The sequence below is a fragment of the Centropristis striata genome, chromosome 22 (assembly GCF_030273125.1).
Source record: "Centropristis striata isolate RG_2023a ecotype Rhode Island chromosome 22, C.striata_1.0, whole genome shotgun sequence".
Lineage (NCBI taxonomy): Eukaryota > Metazoa > Chordata > Actinopteri > Perciformes > Serranidae > Centropristis > Centropristis striata.
This window is the reverse complement of record NC_081538.1, coordinates 15,606,958-15,631,418: the sequence shown is the minus strand read 5'-3', so window position 1 is coordinate 15,631,418 and position 24,461 is coordinate 15,606,958. Positions and strand designations below refer to the sequence as shown.

The 24,461-nt window shown below is 40.1% G+C and overlaps 1 protein-coding gene across 1 annotated transcript in view; it reads right to left on the bottom strand.

Moving 5' to 3' along the window:
• LOC131960997 (synapsin-3-like) overlaps positions 1–24,461 on the bottom strand; it is a 176,693-nt gene that overhangs the window by 37,226 nt on the left and 115,006 nt on the right. The window lies entirely within an intron of this gene.

Genomic DNA, 24,461 nt, shown 5'->3' with positions numbered 1-24,461 from the left:
AAAAGAAAATGAAGCAGCAGAGAGAGACTTTACACAGCTACTTCTGCAAATGTGACAAAATAAAATCCATATAAATGTGCCTTAAGTCTTTAAATTAGTAGGAATTAAGTTGGTTTAAGTGCTTAAAACAAACTGAGATTGCAATTGAATGTTTTTCACACTAATTTCTATGAGGCCAAAGTGGAAAACTTCCACAGCAGTAAAGTGCATGCGTCACACGACGAATGATAAGATGCCTGAGGTTTAGCGAGTATCTGAGAAGAACCCAGCCGTAGCACAGGGTGGAGGTCTGCTTGAGTGTTTTGAGTGGAAGGGGTTGTAGCCACCCACTCTGTCTGGACATGTTCCTCCCAGTCATTCCCATCAGTGTGGCAATGACGGCAGACACTGCACATGTTGAGGAGACGACCACATCCTCTGCCCCTGATGAAACCGGAGCGTCAGACAGAGACGTGCACTCACTGTTGTTTTCTGATGGACTCACAGAACATAAACATGAGATTTCCTCAGTTCAAGAACATTTACATTAGTTAGGTCATGTGTATGGTAAGCCATAAATTAATCCTGACATTTTGATAACATATGAGCCAGACTGTCTGCATGTTCATTGTGAATGTTCAAGAATGTATTTTGGCTATTTTATAGCTGGCTCATACCAGAAATGTGATTCTCTCAGCTTGGTGACAAGAAGACTACTTGTCTACAGTCTGATGACAATTTAACCTTTGGGGGCAGGGGGAAGGGGTTGGATATGTGTAAAAAGGATAGAGGATATCCGGGCCAAAAATTTCTCTTTTAGATGTGAGAATGGAGTTAGAGTTGAATAAGACGTTAGCCGTGAAGAGTGGCCACCGGGAAAGTCTCAGGCCACGCCCTCTCAAATGTCCGCTCATCTGCGTGTCTCCATTACAAAAAGGCCCCCAGAGGGATTTACGAGACTCCAGAGTTGACATATGGTTTTCGATCGTCGCGGCAGATTAAACACGGGAGACACAACTGTGGCCGATGTCGCTAATTGTGAACAACGTCAGCAGCTGATCATAAACAAATCAGCATGGCTAATTATGCATAGAGTCTCTGCTGATCATAAACATAGTGATCATGAATTTACCGGCATCGCTAACTGTGCAGAGTGTCCGGTGCTTGTTGTAAACAAACAGATCGCTAAGTGAACACCTCCTGCAGCAGCACCACATACACACTGTACTGCTACAGAGCTAACTGTTAGCCTATTAGCAATTTGTAGACTGGACGCTGGACGGCTCATATTTTAATTGGGGGCATTTCAGCGAGTGAGACCCGCCTCATTCTGGGTATTGGGCGGTAATGGAAACACCCTCGTTGATAGCAAAATGAGCTAAGCTAATAAAAAGTTAAACAATTGTATTTTAGCCAATGTGTACCACCTCTTCTTTCTCCACACAAACTGTTTACGTGGTCAATAGAACTCTGATGACAAATGGACTACAAATGGCAACCGGAATGCTTTCGGTTTATAGAGATTTATAAAGTACTTCATCGCTAGTTAGCTAACTGCTAACAGGGCATGTTAGTCCCTTAATCTCTCAAAGTTCTTCTATACTGTTGTTTACTCCCCACTGACAGTTTGTTCTTGAGATTATATATTGTCATTGAAGGAGAAAAAAAAAACTCTCTGAGCTAACGAACTTGCTTAGCAAGGTACTGAGGAAACAATCCAGTTAGTTCACGGAGTTTATTGTACCATCATCTTCCTAAAGAAGATGATGGTACAATAAGATAATAAGATAAGCCAGCAAGCTAAAATCATGAACCTACTGCAGATTGATTGATTTTGCCTTTTTCAATGCTGGTTTGACATTAAATTTGGAAAATCTGGATGACAGAATTGGTTTTATGCGAGTAGCACAGACTCTGTAATGCCAATAATTTATTTTCTCCTTCACTTTGTTCATTTCTCTGTTGGAGATTCCAGCTATAAAATAGAGTTAGATAACATCCTGTGTCACTGGTGTGAACTGTGGCTGGAACCTTGCCTTCAGAAAGAAGGGAGCTTATTTTATGAGAAGAGTCTTTATTTTACAGTGATTGATATTCTTTATGAGATTGTTCAACAAAACAAGTTTCCATCCTTAAAAAAGCCCTGGTGGCCACCAGCCCATGTGAGCTCTCAGATGTGGAAATTTTGGTTAAAAACTTCAGCTTGCTGTTTCATCCTAGCTGCACGTGCGCCTGCACTCTGCCTTTTGTTCCCAGCAGAAATCTGTAAAAGGCATCCACTGTGGTAAAGACGTTAAGAAGTCACATGTTAAAAAAGCTAATTATGTGGTGGGTGATTTCACCAGTCTAGGTTTTATTTCGTAACACACAGGCTCCCTTCGTTTACAGTAAATGTGCCAGACGACTAGGGCTGGCACATGATGGAAATACTTCAGGGAAGCCCATCCACCCCCGCACGCATCCCCTCCCTCTGGCTCTAAGTGAGTCTCATAGGATTGTCGCTCAGGTCAGTGTCTAAAGTAAATCATGCTTCCCTAACTACCAAACACCTCCATGTGACATTCCAGGACCACAAAACATTCATCTATAGTGGACTGGAGGTTTTCAGACCCAATGGTGCACATATACAATCTATGGGGACTGTGATTATTGGGCGGAACAAGGTGCATCAGACATTAAGACAAAAACATCTCTCCTATCTGACAAAACAGTTGACTGATCCAATGTCCCGCACCTCTTAGTTACTGTTGCTAGGTTGGACAAGCTTGATAAAAAGAAACATGGCGACTCTGGTTCCATGGAGACAGGTACAGCAGCATTTTAGATAGTGATACTTTTTTGGGAAATATGGCTTCAAGAATTGGACAGTGAGGACTATGGTACTTTTCTGTTATATAAATGAAATTAATACAACCAAGAGTTACTTTGGGGAAGCATGTCTTAGGATTTTCTTGGTAAAAATAATTCATGTCATCTTAATAAATATGTCAGCAACCAACCTATCTAAACAACCTACCTACCTTTACTTTTAAGCCACTGAAGTTACCGCTTGGTCCCCCAGCCACATCTTTTAACCACTTCAAACGTTGGTTGTCTTTTCAACATAGCCGAGCCTAGCCTTTAGCATATCTAAGTAAAACCAGGGTCAAGTTGAAGGAGGTTCTGCCAAGTACCAAGCTTGCTCAACTGTATTTGGAGCAAAGAGCAAAAAAGGTGCGGCACAAGTTTTAGTAGTTGTTCTGATACTCTTGATCATATCATACAGCCTTACTCTGCATATAAGCCTTTAAAGAACTCAGAAAAAGGGAAGTTTGACATTTACTATTCCATGATAATTGGGCAAAGTCCACCTGCTGAGGAAGAAAGTGTGATAAGCTCAAAAGCTCCAAAACAGCAACTAAATAGACCTTGTGGTGTGACTATTTTGTCAAATACTGTTCCCAAGTTCAAACCTTAACTATCCCTATCTCAAATCTCTACCATTATAAACTGGGTTAACTGCCAAAACTAAGCTAATTGACTTTAATCATAACACTACTGCAATCACACATGCTATCTGTATACTTTGAGATATAATGATACTCATCCAGCTTTATGGCCTAGTATAAATCCATAATTATTCCTCTAAAACAGCATTATTGATTTGGTTTTAGCCACCAGCACCAGATTTACAAATCAATATTGTTTTTATAAAAATATCGATTAGTGCATCTTGAAAAGAACTCTGACCTTCAACTGCTTTAGGCAACAAGTAGGAATTGAAACAACATTGACATAAGTTTTCCACTACATTGAATTAGTATGTCAGCAACGTACAGTCAAACAGTCACAAAAAGGGAATAGGAAAGCCATGAAACTATAGAAATTCTATTTCCAATTCAATCATCAATTTGTAGAAAAATAATGTCAATGTCCAGTAAAGTATTGAACACTGAGCCAAGCTTAAATGGGTCACACACACACACACCTTATCCAATAAAAAGTGTGTAGAGAGCAGTGCGGTGCTTCAGTAGCCGAGCAGAAGGAGTTGGCTCATTCTTTGGGGCACATGCATTATCCAACAAAACACATGGTGCATCCATCCTGCATTTATGATCTCTTAATTTTTATTATGGCCACTCAAACCTGCCACATCAAGGAGAAGACATGAGACGCAATTGTTTGAGCAGACGAGGAGAGAAGGGGACCCCGACCCAGAATACTTTTCAAGAGTCTAGCCGCAGTGGGACCAAAGACAGCCTGCCCACATCAAACCCAGCCTGTGGATTAAGTGAGCCTCAAGAGACCAATGATGTTTATCATCCAAGTCCCTGTTTAGTTACTGACTGAATAATACACCTGACAGGATTGGACTTAGCTCTCTTTTAAAGTGCTGCATGGAAAGGTTTGAATTGTTTCAAATAAATCCTTTCATTATCATTATCATAAACGTCCTTTTTTATGTTGCCGTGGATACGCATTGCTCTGCTTCTCTCCTGATGATGGCCCACCTTGTTAGTGACCTGTCAATCAAAGGTAGCCACGCCCCAAATCATACGATTCTTTATCCTCTATTTTCTTCTAAATAGGGCCATTATTAGAACTATTAACATCAAATTCTCTTGAAGAAGTTTTTTTACTAGCGATTCAGACCATAGTGTTGTCCTAAAAAAATTTCTGAGGTAATAAATGGAGTGAGAAGTTTTCAAATTTTGCATTGAAATGAATGGACAGATTTTTTTGCAGCCAAACTTGCAGTAACTACGACGTTGAAAAACGCAACTTTCTGTTTTTACACTCTGATTTTTGCACAAACCTTTTACTAATATTTAGAGGTACTCCTCATGTGTATGCTAAGCTAAGCTAACCAGTCACTGGCTTCAGCCATATATTTAGACAAAAGTACTAAAAAGTGCATTCCTCAAAAATGTTTAACTGTTCCTTTAATTGGAAGTAAATCAACTTAAATTTCACAAAAAATCCACAATGTGAAAAATATGAGACCCTTATCTTTTATGATAACAATTATGTATTACTCCTGGTAATGGTTGTTTGTGTTTTTATGATATTCATTTAAATTATTCTTAAATGAAAGCTTAACCTTTAAAGTTTGACCTGAAATGGGTTTCAGTTGAACGGAACAGTGCAGAACAGAACAGAAATGTGCAGGCTAAATTCCTCTGACAGGAGTTCTCCAAAACAAAGTTCACACGTGTTCCAAACTAATAGTGACATCAGCGTGACACATACAGTAGTTCCTGGATACGCCTCCACAACAGACTTTTACAAGTTGTCATGGTCGTGCCCCGTGGGCTAGCATCCGCCCAACACTGCAACTAACAGAAGATGCCCATTGTGTTAAAGTGTATACAGTAAAGCCTGTCTAATGGGGCATGGTAATTATTATTGTGGAATTTAAGCTCATCTGGCTTCCATTAGGGTCCGGCCTGGTGTATTTTCCATAAGGAAGACAGCTGTCTGGAAAACACAACTTATTCCGGAGGATGGAAGTTTCCAGGGCGGATGCTTCCTGAGAACCCCAAGGTGCTGACGGAGAAGTGACAGAGATGGTTGGTGGCTTCTTCTGGTGGTCAAGCCACCTGCTTTGTCATCACAACTTGCTAATTCGTTGGGAAAGGAAATAGTACAGTATCATGTTTTATCTTTACAGAAGAAAACTGCCACTACACTCAAGCCACACTGGGCAATCACAGTGATTCAGTCTATAGCAAGTCCCTATAACTTTCACATTGACTTCATGACATGCTTTCATGACTTTCACACGAATGAAAGGATCTTTGTTTTCTGGGAAAGTGAAAGACCAGAAACTTGTTGAATTTACTCCGATTTAAATGAGATAAACAATAGTCTGTACAGAGTATGTTACGTATTACAAGTTGAGTGAGTGCCAAATAACCAGAGCAACATCTGCAGATCACTAACAATGGCACCAAAATCAAGAACAAGAATCTTGTTGACTTTTTTGTGGAATTCGCCACATCTGTCTCATTGTAGAGGTTTCAAACTGTTAAACTAGATTTACTGCTTCCAGGTTGTTCTATTTGCCGGCTAGACAAGTTGCAGTTTACATTCATATCTCTTCTGTAGCCATGACAATGAATATTTGAATATTTATGTTGCTGCAAATTCTTGCTTCACACACATCGTCAACCTGGCGCCACAGAAGATCAGTTGGTTAGATGATTAGTTCCACGAATTCAGTATTCAACCAAATGTGAAATATGGTCACCATCCCTTGTTTGGTTGCTGAGTTATGGCATTGAATAATGGCCAGGTTAATGATTTTGCAGAACATTAGGTCATCACGTTATGTTAAGAATGTTTAATGATCTTATTTTAACTGTTGATTCTGGGTGTGCTGCCATCATGGTGACATTTGACACAGATCATAGGACCCTGCTCTCACGCCTGAAGCACCATGTTGGTATCAAGGGTGCTGCCCTCATGCTGCTCCAGTCCTACCTTACTGACAGGAGCTTCTCAGTGCATTTGGGAGATTTTTCTTCTAGTGTGACCCCTCTTACTTGTGGGGTGCCTCAAGGCACTATTCTAGGCCTTTTACTGTTTTCACTGTACATGTTGCCCCTTGGATCCATTCTCCGCAAACATAATGTGTCTTTTCATTGTTACGCTGATGATGTTCAGATTTATCTACCCTTACAAATGAATTTCTAAAAACTGTGCACAAACTCTACCGACAGCAAGACAGAAGTCATTGTGTTTGGGCGTCATAAACATAACGGCGATTGTGCTGATGCTTAGCCCTACCTTGGTTCAAAAAACTGCTCTGTCATTCAGAGCCTTGGTGTCATTTTCGACTGGATTTTTGCAACTCACTGTATGTAGGTTTAGGTAGGTAGACACTGCTGCACCAACTGGCTGGAACTTTTTTAAATTAGTTCATTTACTTTAAAGGGTATGAATACTTATGCAATCATTTATTTTACCTTATATATTTCTAATTAATTGATACTATTTTGTAAAAATCTGTTTTCGCTTTGATATTAAAGAGGGTTGTTTTTTTTCCCGCAAATTCTTCTTAAAAAGGCCAAATTAAATTGACCACGATTTCATGTGTAAAAGCAACAAAAGGGTGAAACATCCAAGTCCATCCAAATTTGCGATCACTCAAAGCGCTTTACACAACAGACTGCACTCATTCACCCGTTCACACACACATTCATACTGGTGGCAGAGGCTACCCTAAACGGTGCCACCTGCCACCATTGTGAATTCATTCACACACCGATGAACGCAGAATCGGGAGCAATTTGGGGTTGACCAATGACCAAAGAGTTCTTGTGGTTTCTACGTGTTATCTTAATATCTTTCCATATCCCGATGTGTAGTTACAGAGTTGAAGAGTCAGCTCAGCTGTAGTCTGCAGTGTAGCTATATGGCAGCTACTGTCACACCGTGGTGAGGTCTTGGGTTTTTTATGTTTGGTCTTGTCACTGCTTTTATTTTGAAAAGTAACTCTCCTCTCGTTTCAGATCACCTGCCCCTCCCTGTGTGTGTCACCTGCCTGAGTGTCTCCCCTAATTACCAATAGTGTTCACCTGGTGCTCCCTCCCTCATGTGTTAAATAGTCTGTGTCTCCCTTGTCCTGTGCCAGTGTGTCGTTTTTCGTCTCGCCAGCATTGCCACAGTTCTTGTCATCGCCACAGTCATCTGCCTTGCTTCGTTTTCAAGTTTGTTCTCCTCGTAAGAGTGATTTTCTTTTGTAAATTTTCACAGCTTAGCTGCTCCCTTAGTTTGTTAGTTGTTTAGATTGCCTTTTGTTTTTCCTCCTTTAGAGTGATTTTGTGTTATCTAGTTTTTGCCCTTAGATCGTTCCTCCATTTTACGGAGTGATTTTTAGTTTAGTCTTTTTCCCTGTTTAGATTATTTCCTCCCTTTTGGAGCGCCTTTTGTTTATTAGTATTTTAGTTTGTCCCTTTTTTCCCCCTTTCCCTAGTCTAGTTGTTTGTTCATTACCCCATAGGATAGTTTGCCCTGAGTTTCAGGATAGTCAGGTGTTTAGTGTTTTTCCCTCTTTGTAGGGATTATTATTGTTAGGTCTTTTAGACTGTTAATGTTTATAGCCTTTTTGTTTCCTCTGTTCGGGGAGTTCCTCTTGCTGACTAAGTACCTAAATAAAGTGCTTTTGACATTCTCTGATATATCTCTGCGTCTGAGTCCTGCTTCGAGCCCGGCCTGACAGCTACATGTGTAGGCTCCTAAGCTACACCATAACCCCTACACACACAACTATAAATCCCCCTTTATGTTGTTTCATTCTGACAAAAACTGCTCTTGTGAGAGAGTTCCTTGTCATATCTAGGCAATCTCACAAGTGGTTTATATTACAGATGGCTAACCAATATCATTTAATAACAGAACACAGCCACCACTTGAGTCCAGTCTATTCATTTTAAATAAACAGAGATTTGTTTGAAAGTCAGTGTTAAGTACATGTCCAGACTGTACTAAAGGGGAGCTATTTCAGTCCAGCTTCTCTGCGGTCGTGCTGTAATAGGGACCTGGACAGGCCTTATTAGCGCTAATCAATTCACTAACCTACATTCCTGCTTTAGAAGAAAAAGGACAGACGGGCCTCAGGCGAGCCAATTCTGCAAAAACCATCAACGCTGTGCCACATTCCTCTCAGTCTAAAAGGAAAAGTGATGTTTCTTTCCCATTTTCCAGGGGCTCCTGCAGTATTAGGTCTCGGAAAAGGCAGAGCAGAAATGAGGTGACTGTGTGCCGTTTTGGATTCCCTGTCCCATGATCCGAGGACTGAATGGAATCATTCACTCAGTCCTTTCAGCTTAGTGATGCTGGCGAAAACAATCATGGATCCAAACCTGCATCTGTGTGCATGGTGACTGAGAAGTGTACACAAACAGGCAGGAAGTGGAACTATAAGGGTTACATTTATAACTTTTGGAACTTCGCTTTCTCATTTTCTACAACCCATTCCTGTACGTTTCCATGTGGAGGTCAGAGGTCAGAGGTCAGGGTCACACATTGCTGGCAGTTCTTGCCCTGCATCAAAGTCACTCAGTAGCTTTAAAAAATTCAGTCTCCTTTCTGTCACTACGTGGCTTCCAAGAAAACATGCTACGCAGTCTTTCCTCGAATAATTCCTTCCTTCCCGAATATCCTGTCTCCACAGAAAATACATGAAATGAAGGAAGCTGGACTGCTCTAGACATGCAGCTTCACTGTAACATTGAAGATACAAAGCAGATGTTGCAGTCTGGATATGAATGTTGCTTTAACTACCGTTACACTGGGATTTACTCAGTGGACTGCCACCATGCAACGTGGTCGAGATTATTACAGCTCGCCAAAACATGGATCCCGCAAAGTTAATATAAAGTTATTTTGAAAAGCAGTGATGGGTAGTGGGAAGTTAAACTGTTTAAATAGTGTATCAGTGAACTTATTAATTCGTTATCACAGATGTCAATCTTGAATAAATGTCCATAAAACTACTTAGAAGTCATGGAAAAAGACATTTCTTAAAAGTCCAGAGCCTGCCTTAGAATCATGGCGTTTTTATGTTTTCTTTGGTATCAAAGAAATCCTGTGTTAGTTGTGTGCTCATCCACAGGTACAATACAAAAAGGAACAAATTTGAGCTAATTCTGCATACTTTTAGAGCTGCAGTCATCCATTCCAATCCAAAACACTTTTTGTGAAATTCAACCAATATCTCCTCATGGTGCACTAGCTGCCCATTCTTTGTCCGCTGAAAATAAATCCAGTGTCCATACACAGCCCTGGCTCTGCAAATGGGAAACAAACAAAGTAGCTTGGACCAAGCCACACAACATTATTCCAGCCAGAAAAGGGGAAAGGCCATGGATGTATAAAGAGAAAAGCAGTGGAAGGCAGCAAATTGGAGCTTCTACACCAGCACCTCACCTTTGATGGCACACAATCAGTGCATTTACATGCACAGTTTAATCGAGCTATGCTTAAAATTTGATTCTGGCGTCTAATCGGACTTCTGTCCTCGTCCCATGTTAGACCGTTTGAAAGGCGGGGGCGACAATCTGCATGAGTCCACCACTGTTGTAGGGCTACAACAGTAGCCTGTTTTTTGTTCGACACTTTGTGCCGTCACTACTGACCTGCTACTGCGGCAAGCTTTCTTGGATGTTTTTGTTCTGCGGTCAAACGCCAGCGCGGGGGTGGAGCATGCGCACATGCGTTGTCTTGTCATACACGCCAGCCAAAATCAAATTCCAATCAAATTATCTGGGTGTCATAACCGGAGTTGGAGAACTCCAACATTAGTCAGACTAACACGTTTACATGCACTTCAGTTGTCCAGTTATAGTCAGATTAAGGCAATAATATTTCTTTTTCAAGTGTCATGTAAATGTACTGTCTATCAGATCAAGAGGTTAGAAGAAGACATTGCATATTAAACCAGGAATTGCAATAAGTGCAAACCCAGAATCCACATTCTGGAGTTCTCAACTCAAAAGGCATGGTGGAAACAGATAATACTGACACAGTCACTCAAAGGTCAAAAGATGACAGCAACTTCAGGACATATTAAGAAATGGTTCCAGCTCTCTGTTGCTGATAAGGCTCAGAGAATGAAGCCATACATGAGGCGAGAGGAGTCAGCAACTTTTCTGACAGCAGAGGAAGGAAAGGCGGGCTTCTGCAGAGTGCATACCAGGGCTCAGCCCAAATGTCAGCACCGCCACTGTTTTCAATTAAGACACAGTACATAGGGAGGAGAGAGGAGAAACATCAAGGAGGAAGATGTTTTGGAACAGCTGGATGTGGCAGACCTGCTCTGTATTTAAACAGGCTGTGCAAGCAGCAGGAATGGGCGGAACTCTGTAATACACTACAGCGATATGAAAGCAATGACTGTGATCCACTTGGTTATCGTTAATAAGTAGGCAGCAAGCAGCCTTTCAATCCTCTGAACATATTTCAATTGCACAAAATGTTCAGGAAATTCCTAATCTCCATCTGGATTCGCATCTAAAAACACATGGTGACAGTCATGTTGATTGGCTGACGACAACCATCATTTTTGGATAACTAATAAAAGGATGACTGGTGTGAAATCTAACGGGAAACAGACTAAGATGCAGTTGTAATCATTTAAATGCATCATGTTGATGTGTTGCAGTTGGTGAAATGCAGAGTTTGTTTGGTTATTTGTAGATGTGTAAACTGGTGACATCTTCACTTCAACATCATCTTCTTGCTTCTCATCAAATTGCAGACAGAAGCCTGTCATATTTATCAGATATGGCTGCGTCAAATTATTCCCTGCAGGTCAACAGGGAGCTGTTGGACCCCAGCTTTGAGAGTTACAGGTTATCTCTGGACGTCAAGCTCTGATTGAGAGAGAGAAACCAAGGCAAAGAAAGTTCTCCAGTTCAGCCAGGAGACTCACTTAACTGCTCTGCTGCTGGAGGGCAAGGAGCTGGAGGCCCGAGTCATCATCCTGTCCGCAAGGCTTTAAGTGCCTGCTGCTGTATATTGTGACAAAGCTAACTAGCAGCAAGATGCCACCCTTTTCCACGGATGATTACCACAAACTGCTCCAGAAGATAGCAGTACTGGAAACAAAAATTCAGCGGCTCGAAGCGAATGTGGAGGTAAATGGACAGAATGGGAATGAAAATACTCTGCCGATTTCCCTAAACAGTGAAAGGGAGCAGGCTAATGGAAAGCTAACTAGCACCACCATTAAAAGTTTTCAACTTTTGTCTTATTTAGCTGTAATTATCTGCACTTTGAAAGTCTGTCTCTGTCTCACTGTGAGCGGAAAAAAGAAAAACACATCAAATATGTGGATCATCTGAGGCGCCACCACCTCGAGGCTATAACAACATACACATTGTTTGCTATCCAACTGTTAATATGTTGAGTCATTTTTATCATGTAAATGGAGGGAGAAAAGGCGATATCTGCTTCAAGAATCGGCCCAAAAAAATGGGCAGCACATATCGGGGATCGGTTAAGACTGATGTCAAAATATCGGTAAATCGGTATCGGCCTTAAAAAAACGGTATTGGTCAACCTCTAGTGAGGGACAATTTTTTATACTGTGTCATATTATTGATTTTTATTTTTTCTGCATAGTTTTTTTCCCACAGTAATTATCTAGGGACCCCTTAGACTAATTTTCCTGACCCTCAGGCTGGGAAGCACTGACCTACAGAAATGTTGACCTTATAAAACATCTACATTACACCAATTAAAAAAGGGGTTGCGCTTGGGATCAAACTGTTTAGAGGGGGCATTTGCATTAGTTCAACAAAGGGAGCTATTTCTACATGAAACTCCAGGAGAAATGAAGAAACACACAAAACAGAGGATTGAGTGTTGAGTGTGAATTGACTCAAGATATCGGGAGGAGATCCTCTCTGCAAGTTTAATGAAGACGCTGTTATTGTAAGGTATCTAAACAACATTATAAATTTCTTAACAGCTAGACAAATGTGACCTGCTGTGCATAAATGTTTGTGTAGAGTCTCCTGGCTGGTGAATGGGGGATTCCAGCCGTAAAAATAAATGTGAGATGACTTACCTCCAGCTGTGGTTTTTTCAGCAAATCATGGTGAACTATGGTCAACAAATCCTCATACTGTACCCACAGAAACACTGAGCCATACAGAAGACGGGCTTTTACAGGGAAAACTCCCAACAACACTATATCATAGCTCAAAACAAATATTGGTGAAGTATGTGGGATTTCACCATTGAGATTGATGAGTTTTATTGTTATCTTGTGGGCAAAAGAGCACATGCAGACACATGATGTCATGCCTGGATATTTATCAGAACAAGTTGTAGCCATCTAAAATAGTGGATTCCCTCCAAGGGTCCCAAGATAATTAAAAGTATAAGAAAGAAAAACATTTGGATATTTCTCTTTTTTCCCCCCTTCAACCCTCCCTATGTCTTTCTTGTAAAACTCTTACAAGAAAAGAAAAATAACTTTAACCAACCTGGGACCTTTAAAATAAAATCCTTCAAGTGAAACTATCTGAGAAGGAAATATTATATCTACCATAAGGTCATAACCTGAAATGAACAATCACAAATGGACATAGTGGCCACTTCCGGATGACGAAAGCATCAATGCAACATTGACTATGAATTTACTGTTTATCAGCAGTGCCCGTAGGAAGTATGTATTCGTACATTACATGCAGACCACTACAACGTCTGTAACTCCATAAAACACTTACTTTTCATAAGGTACGCACAACATCCAGCAAATGCACATTGAACATTGATATTTGCTGGAAACTATTCGAATATTATTGGAAAATCAAACATTGTAGCGCACTTTAAAACTCTAAAGATAGGTAGGCTAAATATACTTACAGATGAGATGAGTCAGGGTGGAAATACAGAGTGAATTGTGTGACTGACCAGGTGTAGGACTATCACACAATGGGGCGGAGCTCCCCTAAAAGGGGGCGGAGCTCCCCTAATGCCCCTGTAATGTCGCGGGGCAGAGAGCAGGAGGCTTTAAGAGCCCCGGCTCTAACAATCCCTTCCCTACTTCCCTGGAAGAAGAGCAGAAAGCAGCTCCAGAGATGGATTCATTTTCTGCAATTAGTGTAGCGTGAAAGCATGGTGGAATTAGCAAGCTAGCTAGCTGGCAAGCTTACCACTTGTTACCTTGCTAGCTTGCCAACTCCACCATGCTTTCAGCCAAACAAAGTTGTCATTTATCTGGACAAGAGTGCAAGAATGACGCAAATACTTATTTAGTATTAGTTTATACTGAAGCCCTCTATAACATTTTACAATCACCATCCTGCTGTATTCATTTACATAGAAATGTCCATTTTATTCATTCAATTTCTATGGGTAAGATTGAACCACAGTAGTAAAAACAGACAACGGTCTGTACACTGTAAAAAAAAAAGTCTGTAGATTTTACGGTGAAAAACTGCTAAACCATGACAGTAAAAGACCGTAAAATGATAAATGGGTTACTTCGGTTTCAGTAACAATTAAACACCGTAAATGTATATATCAGCCAAAACATGGTTTTTACATTTTGTTTTTGAAAAATACATTACTCCAATGTAAAATACACTGGCACCGTGTTTGTAACAAAAATATATATTGTAATATTTATACAAGCCATCACTGTAATTTTCACATTTATTTTTTGTAAAAAATACCTTTTTAATATTTAATTTATGTGGCATTTATAAAGTATTTTCTTGTCAATTATATGGCAGAACAGCGTTTCTTTTGATGGAAACACTTTATTTTTTACGGTAAAATATGGAATAAAATGGCAATCTTAAATGTGAAATCAACAGCGCTAATATCATTTTACCATAATAGTAGAAAAAGTTGCACCATATTTACTAAGGTAAACTTCTGGCAACCACAGCTGCTGTTTTTTTTTACCGTAAAAACAAGTGTTTTGTTTTTTTTAAAGTGTAGAAGTAACAATCATCTGAAAAATGCAAAAAGGCTCCATAGAACGGACTGATAACAGTGTTGGGTGATCATTTTCTGTAGATTTGTTACTACAAGAGTTCCACATTACACATGGTTGATCCATTGTGGATATAATATCTATGAAACTGAATATGAAGCAGTTATAAAATATGTGCAGCTTAAAAAAAACTGAAGAGGAAAGAAGGCACATTTGTCTTCACAGTTAAAGCTACACCAATGTAAGCAGAGTGGCGTGGCAAATACCGCTTGGATGAAGTGATAATTCACAGGTCTCACTGGATTCTTTTGGGTTTTCATGAAACGTTAAATAATAAATTTATCATTTCTGTGGCATTTTCCACTTCCCACAGAGACACTGACATGATACTATTCTTAAAATAATAGCAAAGGTCAGATGACTCATTCTGAAACAGTAACTCATTAATTGCCTTCCTGCTGCCAAACATCATGGGTAGATACCAACTCTCAAATGGTTTCTGACTGAAACGCTACATATGCTTAGACAAGAGGAAACAATTGACAGGGTTGTCCTGACAGTCTGATGTCATTTCTAAATTTAACTATCTGCCTGAGTCCCTCCACCCTCTCACGTGACGTCAGCACCCTGTGGACCCTGTTGACACCCTTGACCTCTGACCTGCTGGTGATTCACTGGTTCTCCCTTCTCGACCATCTTCCCTAAATTAACTTTCTCTGTTGTCCTCCCACACACACCTTCCCTGCGCTGCTCGGGTTTCTGGGAAACACTGGAATTTTTAGAGTTTTTCTGAATGGAGGAAACACTGGTATGGTTTACGTTGTCTTCCACATGACCTCAGCTTGAGGCGAGTTAATAGGGCACACTATGACACTAAGAAGGAAGAACACACTGGTTTATAGAGAAGCAGTATGGGTAAACACACTTTCAGTTTGTTCTCCTTTCTCAAAACAGTTTGAAGTGGTTGCCTGGTTTTCAGTCTTAAGTCTTTCTGAGAGCCCAAGACTGCTTATACTGGACTCCCAGTGATCACCTGTCAATCTAACAGTGGGGCCAATAACATAAAGTCAGCTGCCTATTGTGTATCTGCATGTGAGGTATGAGTGACACATGAAGTCGTACACTTTCTCAGGGTCAACACAAAAATGTGCTTGCCAAACAGGGATGCACCGATCCCACTTTTTCTAAGTGTAAATATATTTTTTTCCCTCCAAATAAACAGGAAACACACTATCACAGGGTAGTGTTTCTCATTGTCGAATTACAGTTGCTGATCGATGGATTAACGGGCGACAGTGTCATCTGGCGACTTTCAGTTTAATGCGTTTATGACAGGCGGCAACCTCCAGGTCTGAGCAAGGAGGCAAACCAGGAAGTGCTTTAAGCTGCATTCTACCGAAAATTCCAGCAGGGGGCGCTAAGTTTGGCTGCAAAAAAATCTTAGGACAACTCTATGGTCTCAATCACTAGTAAAAAATCTTCTTCAAGACAATTTGATGTTAATAGTTGAAATAATGACCCCATTTAGAAGAAAATAGAAGATAAAGAATCGTATGATTTGGGGCGTGGCTACCTTTGATTGACAGGTCACTAACAAGGCGAGCCGTCATCAGGAGGGAAGCAAAACAATGCATATCTATGGCAACGTGTCAATAAAGTTATATATAACGATATATAGATATAAAAAGGACGTTGAGCGGTTTGGTCTCATAACTTTGACCCTTTCACTGTATTTTCACTTAATGACAGTTTATTTGAACGTTTTGTTCATTAAATGTCTTGTTCAGTTCTGTTGGTTGGACTAACAGACACTCCAAGGAGTTGCTGGTCATTTTTCTGAGGTCAGTAACGTACATTTTGTTTTTGTTTCAAAACTAACATCCCAGTTAATGCTCCAGTTAATGCTCCAGTTAATGCTAACATGAATTAGCAGCAGCTTCTCTCAGTCAGGTTGAGGTGTAGAGAGGCTGTAGTCAGTGATCAGATCCCTCTCGCTCCTCCACAGTCCAGATATGGTCTGCTCCCCGTATCGGAAACAAGATGGTGACGAGAATGCTGAACTCGATGCTTCCAACGGGCTACAAACCAATAGGTGACGTCACGGAGACTACGTCTATTATTTATATACAGTCTATGGTCTATTGTTGCCGTAGTAATGACAGCAGTTGGAAATAATGTTTTACACCTTTATGTTGAAAAGGACAGAATAGCTCATCTAATTATTTTTAATGAACTTAACTTTTTAATGAAAACCAATCAAAGACCTCAACAAATTGCTACAAACTGACAACAGACGTATTTAGTTTAAAGTCGTCAGTTGACAATCCATAACACCGGCTAAACTTGTCAAATCATTCAACATGATTCTTCTGGTGGTGTTTGATTTAGTTTTGCGGTACACTTACTTTACAAGCATTACAAGTAGCCGTATAACTTGTTGCTGTTGCAAGAGTGAAATGCCTCAATATTGCTGACATGTTGTTGTTAGCTTTCTTTTGCTAAGGCAGTGGACCGGCTTGCTATTGAAGTGTCACACAGCTGTAAACATTAACATAGAATTAAACTGAATTTTTTTTTAATAGCTGGTTCAATGTAACTAGCTAGCATTGTGGTGTCACAACAAAGTATTTGCAGTTAATTGTAGGAACAGCTGAAAACACCCCTACCATCTGGTGCTGGGCAGTTAGCATACTTTAGCTTGAAACAGCTTCGTGCTCTGCTAAAAATAGGTTGGTGTAAATGCTTGTAGTGAGCCAAAACATTAAAATTGCAGGCCATAAAACAAAACAAAAAATGTAGCTAAAATTTGCTAAATGATGCTTAAAAAAAAGAACTAAGTGGAACCTCAGAGTGTGGTGATAGTTTTATGTGGGTTTATCAGTATGTGCAACACCACACACACACACACACACACACACACAGGTTCACATTACCCATCGTCATTGTTTATATATGCATTATGCTTGCTTCAAAGTGACATGCTTTATGACATGCTTTAAAGGTATTTTACTGAAACTTCACTACACTCAGAGGAGTCAGAATAATGGATTTTCCAACCAGACAGGGCTCTTCAATTTATTTTTGGATCAAAAGCACACACACATTCCCACATTTTTGGTTTCTTATTATGTCAGCCCAAAGAATGAGTGTAATTAAATAACAAAAAAGTTTTATTTGATCATCTCTATGTTTACTTGGTCTCCGCTACGATGCCCATTTTCTTTTTACTGCGCTCAGCATCAGTCCCAGTTTAGGCATTCCCTCAACCTTATGGAATTCCTCAAAGCTATTTCCATGCTGTCATATGCCCCTGTTTATGGTTAGGCTTGGTGTCTCATGCCGTAATACAACATAGTCATTTTGTGGGGTTTCCTGACCGCACACATACCAAATATGTACAGTAGAGTACAACAGGGGACCCTGCGTCTGACTAGTGAGCGCTGTGGTTGCATTTGGCCCGCCTGAGTAGGAAGTTACTGACCGTTCATCATATTTTATTGCAGGGGGAGTCCCATTGTGAGCGGGATCATGGGTCAGGGCCATGTTTGTGTTTCCTTCTCTGATGTCTTAACTCCACATCGGATGACAGACGTGCTGGACTTGGAAATGCTTGAGCATCTGTTGAAATGTTCAGCGGAGTGGACGAACTGAGCGGCTAATGAAAGCGCCACCAGGCCTTGATATCACTTCCTATTCCACTGGGAGGGTGGAGATAAGCCAAACAACCAGTATCTCACTGTATGACAGCTCTCAGATACTGAGCTTTGAGCTCATTTCCAACAATTCAGCCCTCATTGTTCTGATAAAAGCAACAATAATAGCTAAGGGAGAGTCAATCCAAACCAAATGATGCATTACCTATTATGTAATAGCACCATTTTACACATGATCACATTAATAGTAGTAGTCATTGTTCTATTCAGTGGACGACAGGTGTTTCCGCTCTGTCAAACCAGCCACCCATGAAGCTGGAGAATGATCCAACGCCAAACCACAACATCCCAAATCCTCCTCCGAACCTGAGAAGTCAGAACACTTTGCAACTCGGGAAACATCCAATTACAGTCTTCCTCCTGTGACACGACTTCCACTGCCCATCCTCCTCACAGCACAGAGCTGCAGAGCAAGGGTCGTCCTGTCTGTCCCACTTAACTGGAATGGCATGTGGGCTGTGCAACAGGGCCGAGTGAGTCAGGGCTGGACGCTGTCCCTCGGTGACCGTCGCTCCCGGCGGTGCTATCTTTTCAAGTTTCGCCTCTTCCTGTGTCTCTTTAGCGGCTTGTCAGTCGGATGAAAGGTATTTCCTCTGAGTCAGCCGCTCTGTTCTCTTTTGTCAACCCAGAACCACGCAGGCCTTAAAGACCTCCGGTACACAATGCCGTTGTCTACTCCCCTGGCAGCCCGCCAGCTTCAAAACAAGCCTTTTTCTATAATTGGACTTTTTCAGATAAAATGCACTTTGCTCCGCGTTATGCTTACAGTATGTTGGCCTAGTTCGGCGGCATCATTTCCAGAGGGTCCTGTTGCGTGGACTAAGTCATAGCTGTGAGAGACACACATAACCAGAATATTCTGGAGACTCTCTTCCGTTTTATCTTGTCCCATTTCTGACAGTAAAGTTAAACTAGAGCACACAGTTAATGGCCCACAATTTTATTGGTAAAGCTACAATATTCAAACAGTGACCTTGTTGTTGGACTGAAGGCCTCATCTGTCTGAACTATCATGTGAGGACAGCTGCAAGGCAACAGGACACATTGATCCCACACACATATGGTGAGCAGCTCTCTTTTTAACTGTGCACTCAAAAGATAATTCATCTTCATATACTTGGACAAATAATAAATCACTTTTTGATATACACTACTTTCCAAGAAATATTTCCCGAAGAAGTTTGCCTCCATTTGAAAGCCGCTTTCCATCAACCTGCCTCGTAAACATCTACTTTAGTTTGCAACTTCGTACGTTTTCAGGGAGGCCTGTTGACAGAAAGCAGAGGAGGTCGAGCCTGTTGCTTTCTATCCAGAGTATAAACAGACAGAAGACAGTGCAAGTTCGAGCTCATTTATAGCTCTTAATCACAGGAGTGTCTGAAGATGACTACAGAAGGCCTAAACATGTAACCGACAATCAATCGCAGAACAAAAACTTACACATGTAGCTCCATTGGCTTGTGGCCTATTTTCTGCTCCTGTGGATGTACAAATTGGTCTAGGGCATGATGGATCTTTCCCCTGTACGATAGTTTAACATCTGTGAAACTGGCAGCTCCAGACAGATGGATAATAACTTGGCCAACGCTGCCTTTTAAACAACTTCAAATCCTCCCCAGCCAAATGTCACATTGGTTCTTTGGGTGGTACAGATGATCAAAAGTTAACATGGTCCTTTGATTGCAAACAACGCTACACCCGTGTATGGGAAACAAGATGGCGACACAAGATGGCGACGAGTGTAACGCTGAACTCGAGCAGTCCACGAACCAATGGGTGACGTCACAGTGACTACGTCCATTATTTATATACAGTCCAACCAAACAGTAATTTGAACAGAAATAATGCCATTGTGATGTCATTGATAAACAATGTTCACGATGTGAACTGTTGAAATGTTCAAATGTCAAATGGCAACGCAGTAGTTAATGACTAACATTTGTTGGCTCATTAAAAGAAGAATTACTGAGAAAAAAACCCAGTACAATACAATAATATATCAGACTCCAAAAGCACCTGGGCCATGGCCCCCCTGGCTCCCCCACTTCTGCAGTCTATGGTAACACACTATTTTGCGTTAAGAACTGCTTTGTCACGTTGCACGTTAATGACAAGTGTTAAAAGGAGGACTTACTTGATGCAAGAATCCCTTATTAGGTCTGTTTCCTTCTCTTGGTCTGATTCAATCTCTTATCTTTGGGGTATATGTTAGGAATGCAGGCTGTTTCACCTCTTGATGTATGAGTGAAGTCATATGTATTATTAGGTGAATCACTCCTCTCCACAGCTTCCCTGCAACTTCCTGTGATTTTCTGTTTTCATCGCCTCTTAAGGGCAATAAAAAATGTAAATCCACCTGTCGCACATGCCAATCCAGTGTCTAACTGAGGAATGTCACAAATCTGTTGGTTCAGACTTCAGGTTGGAGGCTGAAATAATGTCTGACCAGACATTTTCAATGGTTAACTTGTGGGCATGCAGATGAGACTGTACCACTGATAACACATGACTTCAATAGTTATCATTTCCACATGGGAAGTGACCTTTGCTCCTAACTGCTGGACTGAAAGCACAATTGTGTTGATGTACTGTACCTGAACACACCACTGAACCAACAATGGCTTCATGTTGGATAATAGTGAAAAAGAAAGGAGACAATGAATGATGATGAAGCCTGAGTCATGGGTGGAAGAAAACCATTTCTGACATTTCCTGTCTATTATTCTAGTCTAAAACAATATATCCTGTTTGGGTTTGCTCAAATTTACCATTTCTAACACTGACTTTGAAATGGAACTCACTTTTTAAAACGGAAATTTGAAGCACAAGCCTATCAGTGGCATTAAAATAAAAATAAACCTATATGTGGCCAGGCTCTATAAACTGAGATAACTGTTAATGAAGGCACATTAAGGGTCAGAGTTCCAAGACCTGATTATTTCTGTCATGGTTATAAAACCGAGAGTAGCTTCAACCCTTAACATAGCTCCCTCAGTCTCTGCAGATAAGCTTCTGCAGAGATAACGCAGCTCCACTCAGGTCCATGAACACAGTCAGGAAGGAGAGAAAAGAGGGTTTAATTGGCTAATTTGACGGATAGTGCTTTGAAAGTAACTTGAGTGAACCCACTGCAGAATGAAATGTAACGAGGTGAGGCTTTGAGTGGTGCCTGCAAGGTGACATAAGCAGCCACAGGTAGCGCTGCAACTGTAGTGTCTTTGATGATTATATGAAAATTAGGGCCGGGACTTTAACGCGTTAAGATGAATTAATTACACAAAAATTAACGTGTTAAAAAAATGTACGTATTTTAATTGCACTTATTTTTGCACCATGGAATGTTTCTCACTGGATGAGTTTCAGGCGGACCGATTATACTGGAGCACCAAGTAGCGTTCATGAGTTCAGACAACAACAAACCACAGTGAACATGAAGGAAGAAGCTGATGAGACACTTTGGTTGGCCCCGTGGATGATGGGACATTTTGTTACAAAAAACCAACGGATGGAAGCGTCGATAAGAGCATGGTTGTGTTGCTATGCAACAAGGAATTCACATATCACCGCAGCACATCGAGCCTCAAGTATCACCTCAATGCAAAACATATAGCAGCTAGCGGCTAGTGTGGTAGCTAGCGTGGATTGTGTTTTACTTAAAAAACCAAAGTATTATAGTTAACAGAAGGTCTACCTACCTATAGGCTACCTGAATTTATGAAATGTACTTTATTTCTAAATATGCTATTGCTAATAATAATAATAATAATAATAATATAATAATACATTTTATTTCTAATGCACTTTTTATCAGCAGATCTCAAAGTGCTTAACAAGTGAAATCATTTTAAAAACAACTCAATAGAGGTAGGTTAAAATGTCGGTTTCAAGTTTATCATTTGTAGGCCTTTCTGAATAAAAACGTTTTCAGGCCTGTCTTGAAAGAGTCTAGGCTCTGAGTGGCCCTCAGCTGGGTGGGGAGGCTGTTCCACAGGCGTGGTGCGGCCGAGCAGAAGGCTCAGTCTCCCATGGTGGAGAGTCTGGTACTGGGGACTTGGAGGAGCAGGGTGTTTGTCGATCTGAGGGTGCGGGTGGTAGACTGTAGGGGGATGAGTTCTTTGAGGTAAGTAGGTGCATGGCCATGGATGCATTTATGGGTGAGAAGCAGAATTTTGTAGTTGATCCAGGATGAGACAGGGAGCCAGTTAAGTGATTGAAGGATGGGGGTGATGTGCTCGTGTTTACGGGCTCTCATCAGGACCCTGGCAGCGCTGTTTTGGATATATTGAAGCTTCTGGATGGTTTTGCCAGGTATCCCGATGAAGAGCCCATATTGCTACACTTAATGGCAAAAATTACACTGGTCTGTTGGACTTGAACAAAAATAAACAATATTTTTGTTGCTCAAGCTTATGTATTCAGTCATTATTCAACGGTATACTAAAAATCCATGTGAAAAAAATTACTTCTCACTGTTCTCAGGTCAAATATTTATATGCGATTAAAATGTGATTAATTTCGATTAATTAATTACAAAGCCTCTAATTAATAAGATTAATTTTTTTAATCGAGTCCCGGCCCTACAGAAAATATAAAACCAAATCTGCTTAAACCCACTGACACAAAATGTGTAGAAAGAAAAGTGGAGGCTCCACTTACCTTCACAACCATTGTTTCTAACTGTTAAGAGATAAACAGTCATCTGTTGCCTCTGATTGCAGCAGACTGAAGGAATCTGGCTGTGTTTAATACACTGTAAGTATTACTAATTAAGGGGGCGTCAGAGGGTGGGCAGGATGACTAAGTGAGACTAAAAAGTGAGAAAAAGGAAAATGTTGTCAACAAAATAAAAGAAGCAGGAACAAAGCAGCTAATCTTTTGTATTACTTTTTTTTAGTATGAGGGGAAAATAGGCTTCCAGGGTACAAAATATATTAGATGATCAACAAAAAAATGTGGTTTGTGTAATGTGCGTCTTTGCTGAATCTGAACTAACCCTTTAAAACACCAAAGTCACACAATAACACAACTAACTGATCAAGGCAGCAATCGATCAGCAATTCTGCAAGAGTAAATTACTGTTTTTGTCAATGGAGTCTGGTGGCTTCAAAAAAAGCAGAGATAACATCTTGATAATAATCTAAAGGAGGGTTATTGGATTGCAAAGTAAACTAGTAAAATACTCTAAATATAACATGCACACTGTAAATAATTGCTGTGAAATCTACAGTTATTTACTGTTAATTTACTGTTATTTCACAATTCATCACTGTGTTTGATTTTTACAGTATAGTGCTGTATAATTTACAATAAAAATCAGTCCTTGTGACAAATCACAGTAGTCAAAACATTACTCTAGAAAAAACACAGTAGACAGTATGAAAAGTAAAGTATACTATTGTAATTTTCCATTTTTATCATAATTTTGATCAGAATCAGTCCTATACAAATGCTGTTTAAATAATTAACTTAAAGTTTTTCATAAAAAACACAGTATAGAAATCAATTGTAAAACAGTAAATTTATTAATATAATTTTCTTTAGTGTATAGAGTAATTACTTGCGATTACTAGTTATTTCTATAAAAAATAATGATGAAATTATTATCAAGTTAACAGCATTGTTTACTGTGCCTTATTGCCATATATAGCCATTTATTCTTACATTTAACAACCATTTATTCTTACAGTTAACAAATCAGTGTTGTAAACACAACTAAAAAAACAGTGTTTAATTTTTATTTTATTTTACAGTATAAAAAACAGTACTGTAAAAAAGTACAATAGTTCTACTGTAAATAATAATTACAGCAAGTTAGTTGTTAATTGCTGCCAATAAGTTATTGTAAAAATCACAGTAAATTCTTTACAGTGCAATATTTAATTCAGTTTTTAGGTGGTTAACATATGTTTTGCTGCTGCCCCCATCCACAGCAGTACATTGATCAGCTTCTACGCAGGTACTTCGGCCTGCTTCTCCAAATTGGGGACATGTTGACTATCATCTACTGTTGGAAATACACCAACTATGGATAAGTACCTCATACAACCTCACTTTAATAAATCCAAACAATCCCTTTAATCATTTAAGTCACTATAAATCAAAACACCTGCTTGGCCTGAAGGAAGTTTTGATTGGCATTTACCTTGTTTAAAAAAAAAAAAAAAAAAAGATTACTCTATGATGAAAATGATTATTTGCAGCTGTAAAATACATAAAAATCAATACATATATATGACGGATATATTGATTTTACATAAGTAGTGTATCTATGCGGCGTCCTGGTGGCTCACACTGGTAGAGCGCTTACCATTAAGGCTGAGTCCTTGCTGCGG